Raw genomic sequence first — 14,455 nt, 5'->3', positions numbered from 1 at the left:
AAGAATGATATAGTTAATTAATGAATGTAGTATTTTATATTACATCTAAAATAATGTATATTTCTGCCTTATTCCATTTTGTGTTGCTATAATTCAATCTCTGAGGTCAGGTAATTTATAAAGAAATGAGGTTATTTATCTCATGTTCTGTAGGCTGAGAAGTTCAAGGGCATTACCCTGGTTTCCAGCAAGGACTTTTGTGCTCCATCTTAATATGGCAGAGAAGGTCAAAGGGGAAGCAGACATGAGCAGAAACAAATCCAAGGAGTATACAGGCTTTGTAGCAAACCACTCTTGAGGGAACGAATTTATTCCCATGGGAACTAATTTAGTCTCTCTAGAACAAGAACTTAATACCGCCACATTGGGAATCAGATTTCCACATGAGTTTTGGTAAGAACAAACCATAACAATTTTGAAACCTTTTCTTTATGTGCTATAAAATTTATCCCAAGACATTTATTTATTTATTTATTTATTTATTTATTGTATCTCTGTGGCATCTTAGGTAAACACCCAAATTAATACTGCCTATTAATATTTAACAAGGAAAAATTGTTTAAAATATCAATATTTGCAGGGTCGGTGAGTTTCCTCAGAACGGTATCTTCAGATAACTTTTCCTTGGATAGTATTTCCTAAGTATTTATGAGACATTTTTCAAAATCTCCATGAAACTACCACCCCAAATATCTGACATATGTCAAAAATGTTACCTAAACTTATTGTTTACAATTTCTTTTCTCCTATTTTTTTTTTTTTTTTTGAGATGGAGTGTTGCTTCTTTGACCAGGCAGGAGTGCAGTGGTGCAATCTCAGCTCACTGCAACCTCCACCTCCTGCGTTCAAGTGACTCTCCTGTATCAGCCTCTTGAGTAGCTGGGAGTACAGGTACCTGCCACCACGCCCAGCTAATTTTTGTGTTTTTAGTAGAGACAGGGTTTCACCATATTGGTCAGGCTGGTCTTGAACTCCTGACCTCAGGTGATCCACCCGTCTCGCCCTCCCAAAGTGCTGGGATTACAGGAGTGAGCCACCGCACCCAGCCTCTTTTCTCCTCTTCTCTATTGACACCATTACATAGGTCAATGGACACCTATGTAATGTAACCTTTTTAAAATCTCATAAGATTTACACATCAGTGAGTTTTAGCAAAGCATTAAAGAGCAGATAATTTCCCTTTTGTGTACGCTGTTTGTGACCATAGGAAATAATTTGAATGAATTTACCCATCAATGTAGTAAGCTAATATACAATAAAGCACAAATACACACACACACGCACACAGAGACTATAAACATTAAACATAAATACAATGTGAAACTATTTAAAAATCCAATTAAACATCAGACAATAAAGTTTGTAAATATAAGCTGGACACATCATTACTAAATGCATTTTTGCTTATCAATGCAAGAATAGTTTAACATCAGCAACTATATTAATGTAAATCTGGATAGAAACAAAAAACGAGAATTTTAATATATTAACAAAGTAAGAGACATAATTAATTACCTTGAAGCCATATGCTGAGTAGTAAACCATTTGAAATGAAACATTACCATTCAAACTCAGAATAAAACAAGATTAAAGTTACCATTTAATATTTTATTTAAAGTTCCAGTCACTTTTGTGAAAGTTCCAGCCAAATTAAGTGTGTATTATTTGAAGAAATATGTTATGGCCTATTTGGTAATCTCAAATGAGTAAACTGACAAGCCATTTGAATTAATCAGAGTTTTGTGAAAGACGGCTACATGTAAGATCAATGTTAAAATTAATTTTCTAAATAGCAATGCTGCAGAAACTTCTAATTTCTTCTAACTATCTTTATTATCTTCTTTAGGCACATACAGCCTCATTTTAGTGTAGTACTTGCTACTATGGTTTAGAGACATTTTAAGTCCTATTTGTCAATAGTTGTGGCCAAGTGGCTAATTTATGACTAATGAGCTATGAATGGAAGATCAGTGGGTGATATCAGAAAAATTCTTTAAATAAGAGAACACATGCTCTTTTTTGCCTTCTTCCATGCTTGCTGTCTGGAATGAAATGGTTGGGCCCTGCAGAAACCAAAATTTTCCTTGAAATAACCTTGAGAATGAAACATACAGATAGTAGAGAGATAATACAGAATAATCGATGCAGGGTTTCTGTTGAACTCTTGGAAATATCAGCTATGGAATGCCTACCTTTGGAATTATTTTACATGTGTGAAACATGAATGGTTTTCTTTGTTAAACCACTAATTTTTTCAGTCTTCATTTTGGAAATCTAAAATTAATCAAAACAATTAAAATATCCACACAGTATAATTAGAAAAGTTAATTAATAAATTTACTTCACAACAGAAATTTATATTAGAGTAGAATAAGATCTGGGAATAGAATATGGGTAATTTTGCTTATTAGTTCATACGACCTAACACAATTTTTACAGTTGCTTTTATACTTTTAGAGACCATTTTGTCTCAGCGATCTATTCTGTACATTTGTTAACCATATTATTGAGAGACTAAAATTTTTTAAATGTATTGGAGTCTGACATCTAAATCCTGACATATTAATTATTAAAGGTATATCTTAATTCTATTTTGAGAAAGATCTAGACTTCATGTGCTTTTTATTGTGGTTTTAATGAAATTAAAAGGCTTGTTGGGTTACATAACCTCTTAATATTCTATTATTATCATACTGGTTCAATGAGAGAATACTTACCTTATACTAAAGGATGTTGACATAAAACCAGAAAAAGCTTTATAAACAAGGTACTACAAACCTCCCTTTACTGAAGAGTACTGAACAGAAAGTCATTAATTGGTGCCTCTGAAAATCTAAGTTATTTCATCTTCTTCTGGTTAATTCAGATGGAAACAGTGTGCAGAAAGGGGCAGGATAAATGATGTGGATCACTGAAGAGAAATGTTAGAAACACTCCACCCACTCAATTGACCCAATCAATCTTGCCCTAAATCATTTGAGAAATGAATTCTTCATCTGTAATTCTTCATCATCCAAATAAATGCAAATATCTGGAAAAAAGCTTTATAGTCCAATAATAGAATGTTAGTTTTTTGAAAATATTTTGCTATCTTTAGAAATTGATAACAAACATATTTACTTTTGACACTTCTCAAACAATAAAGAAAAGCTAGATCACACTATAATAGTTGCTAAATATTGCATAGAAGTTAACTGCTACATTCAAATATAAGAAAGTGAATACTACTAATTTCAGCAAATACAGTTGAATGTTTTAATCAATAAGCTGGAAGAAAACTTTTCTGTATTTTAATTTCTGTTAGAAACAAGTTATCTCTAATACAAAATTTCTTTTTGACGTCTTTGAAATTTGTATAGATACTTTCTTCTCTACATGTAAACACTATAATCTCTATATGTTTTTATTTATTCAATAGAACTTATTTAAAAATTACAAATAATTTTTAAAATGAGAACATAAATCAACATTAACATTGAAGAGAATAAACAATACCTTTGGAATTTTCATTAAAATGAATCTGATTTTCAAAGAAATGATATGGCTTAAATAGATTTCTGCCACATTGCAATAGACTCCTGTTGCTTGAAAAATGAAAAGAAGAACAGAAGAATACGTAAGAAAATAAATGCTCAGCAAAATCTGAGCCTTTCATTGTTCAAGAAGAGTGTTTTTAATGCAGTGTGGTAATGGAATGCTTTTGTCTTTCTTTGTCTAATGACAAATGCAATTTTAATTCTTTGGGTCTTTTGGGCTGCTAACTTGAAATGTCATTTAATTATTGCATTATTAATTTATATTTTTGGTCATCTAATAGACTGTGATGTTCTTGAAGATAGGAATGTCTTAATCATCTTTGTTTGATAAGGAGCTATCACTGTGTCTGGAGCTTAAAATCAACCAATATAATTTACCACTTGAATACTAATGAATAAATTAATTACTAAAAGTGAAACTATTATTAGTGAAAAAACAGTTGAAATTAATAGTTAATAGTATTTTACCAATGTTATTGTTTTTAAAAATTTATAAATGGACCATGTAGGGTACAGTGTAAGCAGGAGGAGAATCTTTGTGAAGAGTATACGAAAACCTTCTGTAATCTTTCATCAACTTTTTTTTTTTTTGAGAAGGAGTCTCACTCTGTAACCAGGCTGGAGTGCAGTGGCGTGATCTCAGCTCACTGCAACCTCCACCTCCTGGGTTCAAGTGATTCTCCTGCCTCAGCCTCCCTAGTAGCTATTTCAAAGTATTAATAAATTAAATAAATTAGGAAGATATTTGAACAATCCTCTTACTTTTTCCATTTCATATCGAAATGCGAAGTATTTAGGAAAGCCAAAACAACTTTTCAAGAAAAACAACGTTTGATGACGTATTCTAACTTATTTGAAGGCTTATTATAAAAAATACATTTATCAGGACAGTATGTCTACAAATAAAGATAAATTGATCAATGTATCAAAATAGAGAAAATACAGATATAAACCCACTGGTTTTTGACAAAAATTTCATAGCAATTTAGGGGATAAATAACAGACTTTTAAAGAAATGTTGCTGGGCAATTTGATACTTATCTGCAAAAAATTTTGAAGTTTGATCTTGTAGACCTATATGTACAAACTAAATGTATAAAATTTCAGGGCAAAACTAAGTATTTGTGCTTTGAAGTTAGACAAAGCTTTCTTGTATAAGATACCAAAAGCATGATTTATAAAATAAAATAATGATAAATTGGATTTAATCAAAATTTCAAATTCTCCTCATGAAAAGATACTATGAATAGAATGAAAAAAAATCAACAACAGACTGAGAGATTCCATTTACATATTATAATTTGAAAAAAAAGATTTGCATGTAGAGCAAGGGTCGACAAACCTTAAATAGCCAAATAGCAAATATTTTAGTTTGCAGATCTTACAGTCTCTGTGGAATCTCCTCCGTTCTGTTATTGCAGCATGAAGGCAGCTTTAGACAATATAAACATGAGTGAGCTTAGCTGTTTCTGATTAAACTTTAGATACAGAAACAGGTGGTGTGCTGGATTTGGCTTATGCATGATAGTTTGTCTACCTGTGATGTAAATATGAATAATTCACAAAACTAAATAATAAGCAAATAAACAATGCAATAAAAAATAGGTGAAAAAAATTAACAAACAGTCCACCAGAAAGGATTATAAAGCTATTTTTGTTATAGTGATTGAATTAAACACAGGATAAATGCCCTTTCTTGTTCTCTACACCCCTGAGAGGAAATGTCCCTAATTTATTTTTTATTTGAAATCTCTCTCTTCCCTAATTCTACTCAACTTAATGTCAGGAAGCTTAATTATAAATACTCAAATTTTCCAATAAAAAGCCATTTATCTTAACAATATTAGGTATATATTTCTTAACTGGGAATAAATTTAAGTTTCGTGCACTGGCTTATACATGATGTATAATAACTGAACTATTTATACCAATCCAATGATTAAGATTTCTTATATAAAATAGATATAAAAACAAAAATGTTTTTATGTGTTGAGGTCAAAGAATTTTTATTTATTACATTTGTAGGCATTTTTAGTAATAACATTTATGTTTTCCATTTATAATGATGAAAATCAGAAAACCATTCTGAAATAATAGATTTATCTTTGAAACCTAAAAAGTATGTAGTTTTTTGTTTTATTTTTTAATATGAGTGGAAACTATCTTCAAGTATGGAAGTTATGAAACCCATTTTATAACTTTTTATAACATTTTATAATACATTTCCAAATGTGTTGTTTGGAAATTACATATTGGTATATGTGAAAAAGCAGGAAATAGATACAGAACATTCCTGCCTTATCACCTAGAAAAAGTCTATGCTACAGTGATTTTATCATTGATTACATAGTCATTCAATATAAATCTATTTACTTCTTTAATGATTTTATATTTTTCAGCCATAGATACATTTTAGCCTCAATGAGTTAAAAATTTACACAAATACACGTTTAATTCAAGATTAATAAATATTTGTTTTTCAAAACCACCATTTTCTATGCTCTTCTGTGAGTCTCATAATAATCCAGTGAGGTAGGCAGACAATAAATAATCTCTAGCTTAGCAATAAGAAAGATGCCAAGGATGTTGCACCAATTGATCTGCTCAATGTTCAATTGGTAATAATCAGCACAGCCAGAATTTGAGATGTCCTGTGTGGCTGTAAAATCTCTGTATTTTGCCCATTATTCTCTGATGGTTTAGCAGTTACTATGATGGCATTAAAATATGGCCTCAATGTCTTTGGTTCTCCTCCTTCAAAGAGGTGGAATCTCAGTGACTTGGTTCTAAGGAGTAGGAAAAAAAAAAAAAAACCATCAAAAGCACAAGAGTACAGCTTAGGAGTCTAGGTCTGGATTACTTACTCAGGGAAGCCAGCTGCTGTGTCATGAGAGTACTATGTGATGAAGAACTGAGGCCTCCACCCAACAGCCACGTGCGTGAGCTGTTGTGGAAGCTCATCCTCCAGTCCTGGGTGCAGCTTTCAGGTATCAGCAGCCCTAGTTGACATCCTAATTACAACCTCATCAGAGTCCCTGAGCCAGAACCACTCCACTAATTCACTTTGAATTCCTGGGCTTAAAAAATTGTGAGATGTATGTTTTAAGCTGTTATTCTAGGTTAATTTATTATGCATAAATAGATAACTAATAGTTACCTTCTCAGACTTCTTCCCAGTACTGATGCCTTTGCTGATTAGAACAGTTTCAAGAACCATTAATGTGTTTTCAACAATCTGTTTCTTCTTCCTTTTGATGACCAATCGGTGCAATTTATAATGGAAGATAATGTCAAAGGTTCATATATGTGTAGATAGATGGATAGATAGATAGATAGATAGATAGATAGATATGATTTCACTCTAGATTCCACTTTAGAATTGGTCTTTGCTTCTCTGAAGAACAATGTTTGGACTATCACGATATACTTGGAAGTCAATAAAACAGACCAAACAGTTTATCCCTTTGAATTAGAACTCAAAGGAAAACAGCAAATGGCATGTCTTAGTCATGGAATTCTGCTTTATGGATTATGCTGTTAGAGCTGTAGATTAGAAGAAAACTAGGTCTCAATTCCAGTAAACATGCTGAAATAAGTAGAAATAAGTATACAAATAAAAATTTTCTCTAATATTTTTTATACTTCTGAACAGTTTTTATAGGAAGGATAGGCCAAATCATTGAATTTTTCTCAATTTATTAATTTTAAAAACACTGAATGACTTAACCTGTAATATGAAGAAAAATGAATAGATATAAATATTTAACATAGGGAGGTGGTATTATGGTATATCAAATAATACCTTAATGGATTATTATGCAGATGTTAAAATTATAATGGAAAATATTAGCCACAAGATAAAATGTGTGAAAATTATGTCAGATGAATAAGATGAAAATAAAATTGTGACTATATTGATTATAGTCATGTAAATATTATATACAAATATAAATAAGAACAAAAAATAAAATTAGGAGAAATGATTTATTGGAGTAATAGAAAACTAAGTAAATACAATTTGCTTCTTAAGAAAGCCGGATTAAAAAAAAAAAATAGAAAAATCTCTTTGGCACTCCAACAAAAACATAAAGTTATTTATAAGGAAAACAAAATGAGGTTATCATCAAACTCAACAGCATGTTTAATTCCAGAACTGAATGAAATAACACATTAGTGACACTCCCATAAAGAAAAGTAAGCAAAGGAAAAGTAAGATAATAGTATTATATTGAGCCAAATTTACTCTTAAATATAAAAGCCACAAACTGTTATAATGCAAAGACAAAGTAAGATAAATGTATTATATCTAGCCAAATTTACTCTCAAATATAGAAGCCACAAACTGTTATAATACTTCGAGAGCTTAGAAATTGCTTTCTCCATGAGCTCTTTCTTATGCATTAACTAGGCCGTGAATTGCAGACAACCACAACAATCAGTATAAACATCAATATAAATACTGCCTTTTATTTTTATACAAATATAAAAATATTATGTAATAAATAGTCCAATTCTACCACTTTTGATATTCTTCAAAACATATGTATTTAATGTGGAAAAAAAGAAGACAAAAATTCAGCAGAGATAACGTATACATCTCAGTCTTCAATTCAAATCAGGCATAACACTATGAATTCACGGAGGGCATGTTATCTGCCTTTTTTTTTTTTTTTTTTTTCTGTCGCCCAGGCTGGAGTGCAGTGGCGCGGTCTTGGCTCACTGCAAGCTCCGCCTCCCGGGTTCACGCCATTCTCCTGCCTCAGCCTCCCGAGTAGCTGGGGCTACAGGCGCCCGCCACCACACCTGGCTAATTTTTTGTATTTTTAGTAGAGACAGGGTTTCACCGTGTTAGCCAGGAGGCTCTCAATCTCCTGACCTCGTGATCTGCCCACCTCGGCCTCCCAAAGTGCTGGGATTACAGGCGTGAGCCACTGCGCCCGGCCTTATCTGCCTTTCTGCTAATCTAGACATCCATCCACACTTCAATCCAATTATTCACTCTAACTCTGTCAAATGGAAAGATGTAGAAATAACAACAGACCCAGTTAATAATGTACATTCATATTGCCCAAATTCTGGTCTTGAAATACCCTTCCTCACACTCCCGCCCCTGCCACATACACACAAACCAGAACTAGAAATGTCTCATTCCAGATCTGGGATGGAAAATGTGTAGGAAGTGTCTGAAGCATTTTAGCAACTATCAGGGACTGCAATGGGGCATGTCAAAAGAACTCAGAAGACATAGGAGCCACCCACTGGAGAGACAGGAGCATTTCTGCTTCAATAAAAACAACAATGGATTAAAACACTTCAAATATATTTTGTATAACTGTGAGTTCAAATACTAATAAAAAATTAATTGAAACTTTTCAACAAATTAGCCAAATTTGGAGGGTCATAAAGAAATAATTCAGTTTTTAAAATAAATTAAAAAGAGCAAAAAAATCAGTCTTTTAGCCTATTAGTCTTGTGCAAACTTCTCTGAGATAGAAAACATTAGATTAAAAAAAAATTTTACTCATATAAAAAATTTTACTAATAAAAAAGGAGAAATGATATAATAAAATGTCACTAATTAATTAATATATCTAGGCAATAAGCACAATCAATAGATAACATCACCAAAAGTGGCAACCAGACACAGTATGCCTCTTGCTTGAGGAATGTAATGAACAGTCTTGCCAAAAGGTGAAGAAAAGATTTATTTTTATCTATATAAAACTAGTACAGATTCATATATATATAGATAAGTTTTTATATATAAACTTCCTATATATATTTATATACTTATATATATCAATCTATATATAGATTGATATATTTATATAGCTAGACATATTTATTTGTTTAAGGATTAGCTACATATTTATGTATTGACTCTGTAAATCCCCTATATTAAACAATCAATTGATAGAAAATACAGAGGGGAGAGAAATATGTTAAAATATTCCTTGGGAATATGTGAAAATTATAGAGTCTTAAATACTTTACAAGTAAAATGGCCCAGTTATATTGTGAAATATAAGATTGCAGGAAAATAATAATTTATGGATTGGACCTGTAATAAAGAATACTTAAGATATATAACTATGCTCCCAAAAAGTTAAAATCAAACCTAGTATTTAAGAATGCTTCTTGAGTTATTAAACTGTGAAGTAAAGCAGAGCATGATTACCATTAAATATGTACAATGGTTACAGCAGGGCTGTGAGGTTTTGATTGAGATCAGGCACGTTGAGAGGTTCAATAATGTCTGGAAAGACTATTTATTGATAAAAGTGGTAGTTACTAGTTGAACACATAACAATTTATTAAGTTGATCATATGTTTTAATCTTTCTCTGTGCTATATTTTACAATAAAAGAGTTTTTCATCAATAGCACTCAAGGAAGAAAATTGTAGAGCTCAGAGAATCTTTAGTAAAGCTGATGATCCAAGCTTAACAATGAGATGAACCTTAAGATTCTTGGTATTTCAAACCTTAGCCAATAACACATCACAGGAACTGTCAGCTCAGGACACTGCTGCAATGGAACTGCCATTGTCATTGTGACTGTCACAAAGCTGCTTGACAATAGAGTCCATGGCTAGCCTTGCTGACACTCTTTTTGTTGGCACTCTCTCTAGATTTAGAATCCTTGGTAGCAAAGTCTGATTGGTCAAGCCTGCATCACAGCCTGTGTACATTATAGTTTCTAGGGGAGAGTAAAAATTAACATCTATTCTTCTGAGATGTTATCTTCTGATGTAGAATTCAGCCCTGCCTCCCTTGAATATTTACCCTGTGAAAAATCCTCTATTTGAGTAATGAGTATAAAGTTTTGGCTCCAATATCTACATCAGGAGACAGATCAGTTTTCATCCATTTTCTGTTACTTATTAAAACAATCCTGGAAACTGGGTAATTTATTTAAAAAGGAATTTATTTCTTACAGTTTTGGAGACTGAGAATTCTAAGATTGAGGGGCTGGATCTGGTGAGAGCCTTCTTACTGGTGGGAACTCTCTGTGGTGTCTGAGTTTTTATTTCATTTTATCTTTTCTTTTTCACATCAGACAGGTAATGTACTGATATCATAGCAAGGATTGAGGAAGCCAGATCTCATATAAGCTCAAAAAGACAGTAGTCATGTTTCTGAACTACAAATGGATCTCAGCATGACTTATAGAGAACATTCAAGCCATAGCAAGAGCTAACAACTTCTATCTCTGTGTGGTTTATTAAACTAGTTTTAAAGGAAATAGAGATATTATATAGAAGTGTAATAGTTTTAGAAGATGGATTTAGTGATATAATAGCAAATAACTAAAGGATTTTATTAATCTGGTGGCCATAGCTCTTTTATTGGGGAACTGAAGGTGTTGGATTAGATCAAGAGGAAAGCCAATGTTACGAACACAAGATCAACACAAGTGGTGGTCCTCAGGCAGAATAAAAAATGCAATGGAAAGCGTATCTGAGATGACACTAGGATGTAGGTAAAAGCCAACCCAAAGGCCTTGAAGTCTGCATTATGCTGACTCTTTTTTCTTTTCCTTTTTTTTTTTTTTTTTTTTTTTGAGACTGAGTCTCTCTGTCGCCGAGGCTGGAGTGCAGTGGCACGATTTTGCAAACTCAGCCTCCAGGTTCAAGCGATTCTGCTGCCTCAGCTTTCAGAGTAACTGAGATTACAGGTGTGTGCCACCATGCCCAGCTAATGTATATAATTTCAGTAGAGACGGGGTTTCACCATGTTGGCCATGTTGGTCTTGAACTCCTGACCTCAAAAGATTTGCCTGCCTCAGTCTTGCAAAGTGCTGGGATTACAGGCATAAGCTAGCATGCCCAGCCCGTGCTGAATCAGTTTATGATTCATATTCTTTATCATTAAATTCCCATAACTCACAGTTTATGATTAATGCATACTGAATGTAATCAAAGACCTTTTTAATATCTACTGGGATTATCAGGATGTTTTTCTTATTTGCTGATATGGGGTGTGTGTATGTGTATACATATGTAAACATATTTTCTAATGTTAATCAATCTGCAGAGTTCTGGGAAGTATCTGGTTCATAATAACATGTTATACTTTTAATATGTTGTTTCATTATGTTTGCTGGTGTTTTATTTTGGATTTGGACATCTAATGTATTTATGACAAATTGTTTTAGAATTTTAAATATACTCATCAATTTCTGTTGACAAGTTTAGTCTAGTTTTATAAAACAAATTATCTCTATTTTCATATTTTCATCCTTCTATGAGCATTACATTTATGTATCTATTCAAATTATATAAAAAGTCTACCTAAATAAAATAAAATAAATCTAGTTCCATCTTTAGTCTCTTCGCATTTCTGATCAGTCTTCTTCAGCTGTCCTTCAAATCTAAGTCTGTCTTCTCTTAGACTCATGTTTTTCTTGATTCTCAATAAAATATAAGCCACTTGGATCATCTCTCCTCCTCCTGGAGGGTTCTCTATCTTCTCTCTGTAGTTCCTATCCCTGACACATACTATCACTCCCTTCCTGTATAATAATCTTTCCTCTTACTTCTGGGAGTTGAGCAACAATTGCTTTAACAAATATCTCATTTATTCAAACCCATTATCCCAGAATGCTTCTTTGAATATTTTTTAATCATATTTTGTACTTAATTAAAATTTTTTGGGAGGTGATTGTCTATTTTATTTCTTTTTGTAGGGAATGGGGTCTTGCTATGTTGTCCAGGCAGGTCTCCAACTCCTGGGCTCAAGTTATGCTCCTGCCTCTACCTCTGTAAGTTCTGGGATTTCAGGTTTAAGCCACCATGCCTGGTCTTAACTAAAATTGGTATATCAACTGATAATATTGAATTCATTGAAGATGTCTTTTTATAAATGGTGTCTATCTCAGTGTAAGGAAATGGGATTATGTAATTTCACTTGCTTTCCAAAGTCATTTCTTTATTATTCTTCTACACTCTTGCTGTTTCTTTAAGTCTCTTCCTATCTATGTTGTCCGTCTTGTGTTGGTTAATATTGAGTGTCAATGTGATTGGATGAAGGATCCAAAGTATTGATCCTGGATGTGTCTGTGAGGCTGTTGCCAAAGGAGATGAACATTTGAGCCAGTGGACTGGGAAAGGCAGACCCACCCTTAATCTGGGTAGGCACCATCTAATCAGCTGCCAGCAAGGCTAGAACATAAAGCTGGCAGAAAAATGTGAAAAGACTAGACTGGCCTAGCTTCCTAGCCTATATCTTTCTCCCATGCTGGATGCCCTCGAACATCAGACTCCAAGTTCTTCAGTTTTGGGACTTGGACTGGCTCTCCTTGCACCTCAGCTTTCAGACAGCCTATTGTGGGACCTTGTGATTGTGTGAGTTAATACAATAAACTCCCCTTTATAGATAGATAGGTAGGTAGATAGATAGATAGATAGATAGATAGATAGATAGATAGTAGATAGATGGATACTTAGATAGATAATCCTATTAGTTCTGTCCCTCTAGAGAACACTAATACACCCCTCTTCTTACAATTAGTGTGTAACCCACTACCCTCTGAGAAAATCTCCCTTATTCCTGAACATTTTCTCTCTTGCATGTGATTTTCCTAACCAATTCAAATGCTGCCAAGATTCCAAATGACTTCATGATTTTTATGGATAACACATCCAATCCCCTAGTTACTCAGCTTGTTTACTTCCTCCAAATCCCATGTTTTACATGGCTTTACTGGTCTACAGTCACACGTTTTAACTTATCTCTTATAAGAAATAATTTTCCATTCTAAATTATTTTTCAAGCAGTCATTTTAACAGTCTTATTCAAATACTCCAATTACATATTTTCCTTGATATTTCTTCCTATTCATCTATCTTCTTTTTTATTCCTTTTCCTTCATGAATTCTTTATTCCATGATACATTGTATCATTTTCTCTTAATTAAGATATGCCACGATCCCTTAAGTTACTCCTAATTGGCAAATCCTACAACCAATAGATGCGAATATTGTCATCCACATATATATACACAAAGATACTATTATTACAGTAGTATAAACAACACAAACTGTCAATGTTATAATCACTATAAATTTATTGCCTACAAGTGAGCTCAAATCTCCCAGGAAATATTTATTTATTAAGTCGTCTCAACCTCTCTTTCTCACCATAGAACATGTAAACCCTTTCCTCTTTCTTTACACCTGATCCATATAAGCCCCTTTCTCTATAAGTTCAAAAAGGAACAGTAGTCATATGGTATGAACTCTCAAATTTCCATCTACTTTGCTTAAAACTACTTGTTTCTTAAAGCTATCATTTCTCCTGTAAACCCAGCACTTTGGGAGGATGAGGCTGGCAGATCACGAGGTCAAGAGATAAAGATCATCCTGGCCAACATGGTGAAACTCCGTCTATACTAAAAATACAAAAATTAGCTTGGCATGGTGGCACGCGCCTGTAGTCCCAGCTACTCTGGACGCTGAGACAGGAGAATCACTTGAACTCGGGAGGCGGAGGTTGCAGTGAGCCGAGATCACGCCACTGTACTCCAGCCCGGCAAGAGAGCCAGACTCTGTCTCAAAAAAAAAAAAAAAAAAAAAAATCAAAAAACCAAACAACAACCCCCCCAACAAAACAAACAAACAAACAAACAAAAACTCTGCCATTTCTTACTTAGATCATGTAATAAATAGGTGAATTCTCCACCTGTGTTTTTAATCTGATTCCTACCAGGTTTCTCAGGAAGATCATACTTTGAGTTATCTTCTTATCTTCATTTCTCTCTTCTTTGTTTGCACATTTTTCCTGCTCAACTGAATTTTTTTGCCACAAATATTTCCATTTGTTCCTTTTTTTTTTTTCATTAAAAAAGTTAACCAACCAACCAACAAAACTCCAATGAAAGCATCATAAAAGTTTTCTGTGCTGTGGGTATCCAGAAGTA

At 33.1% G+C, this 14,455-nt stretch overlaps 1 long non-coding RNA gene and 1 other non-coding gene across 3 annotated transcripts in view; one reads left to right on the top strand and one right to left on the bottom strand.

Moving 5' to 3' along the window:
- Nucleotides 1-14,455, top strand: part of LOC134757061 (uncharacterized) — a 450,478-nt gene that overhangs the window by 169,209 nt on the left and 266,814 nt on the right. The gene's annotated exons all lie outside the window — the stretch shown is intronic.
- Nucleotides 10,589-10,690, bottom strand: LOC115930493 (small nucleolar RNA U13). Its single transcript, XR_004067129.1, has one exon. It is a non-coding gene; the product is annotated as a small nucleolar RNA U13 (small nucleolar RNA).

The sequence above is a fragment of the Gorilla gorilla genome, chromosome 14 (genome assembly GCF_029281585.2).
Source record: "Gorilla gorilla gorilla isolate KB3781 chromosome 14, NHGRI_mGorGor1-v2.1_pri, whole genome shotgun sequence".
NCBI lineage: Eukaryota > Metazoa > Chordata > Mammalia > Primates > Hominidae > Gorilla > Gorilla gorilla.
This window is presented reverse-complemented; position numbering and strand designations above follow the sequence as displayed.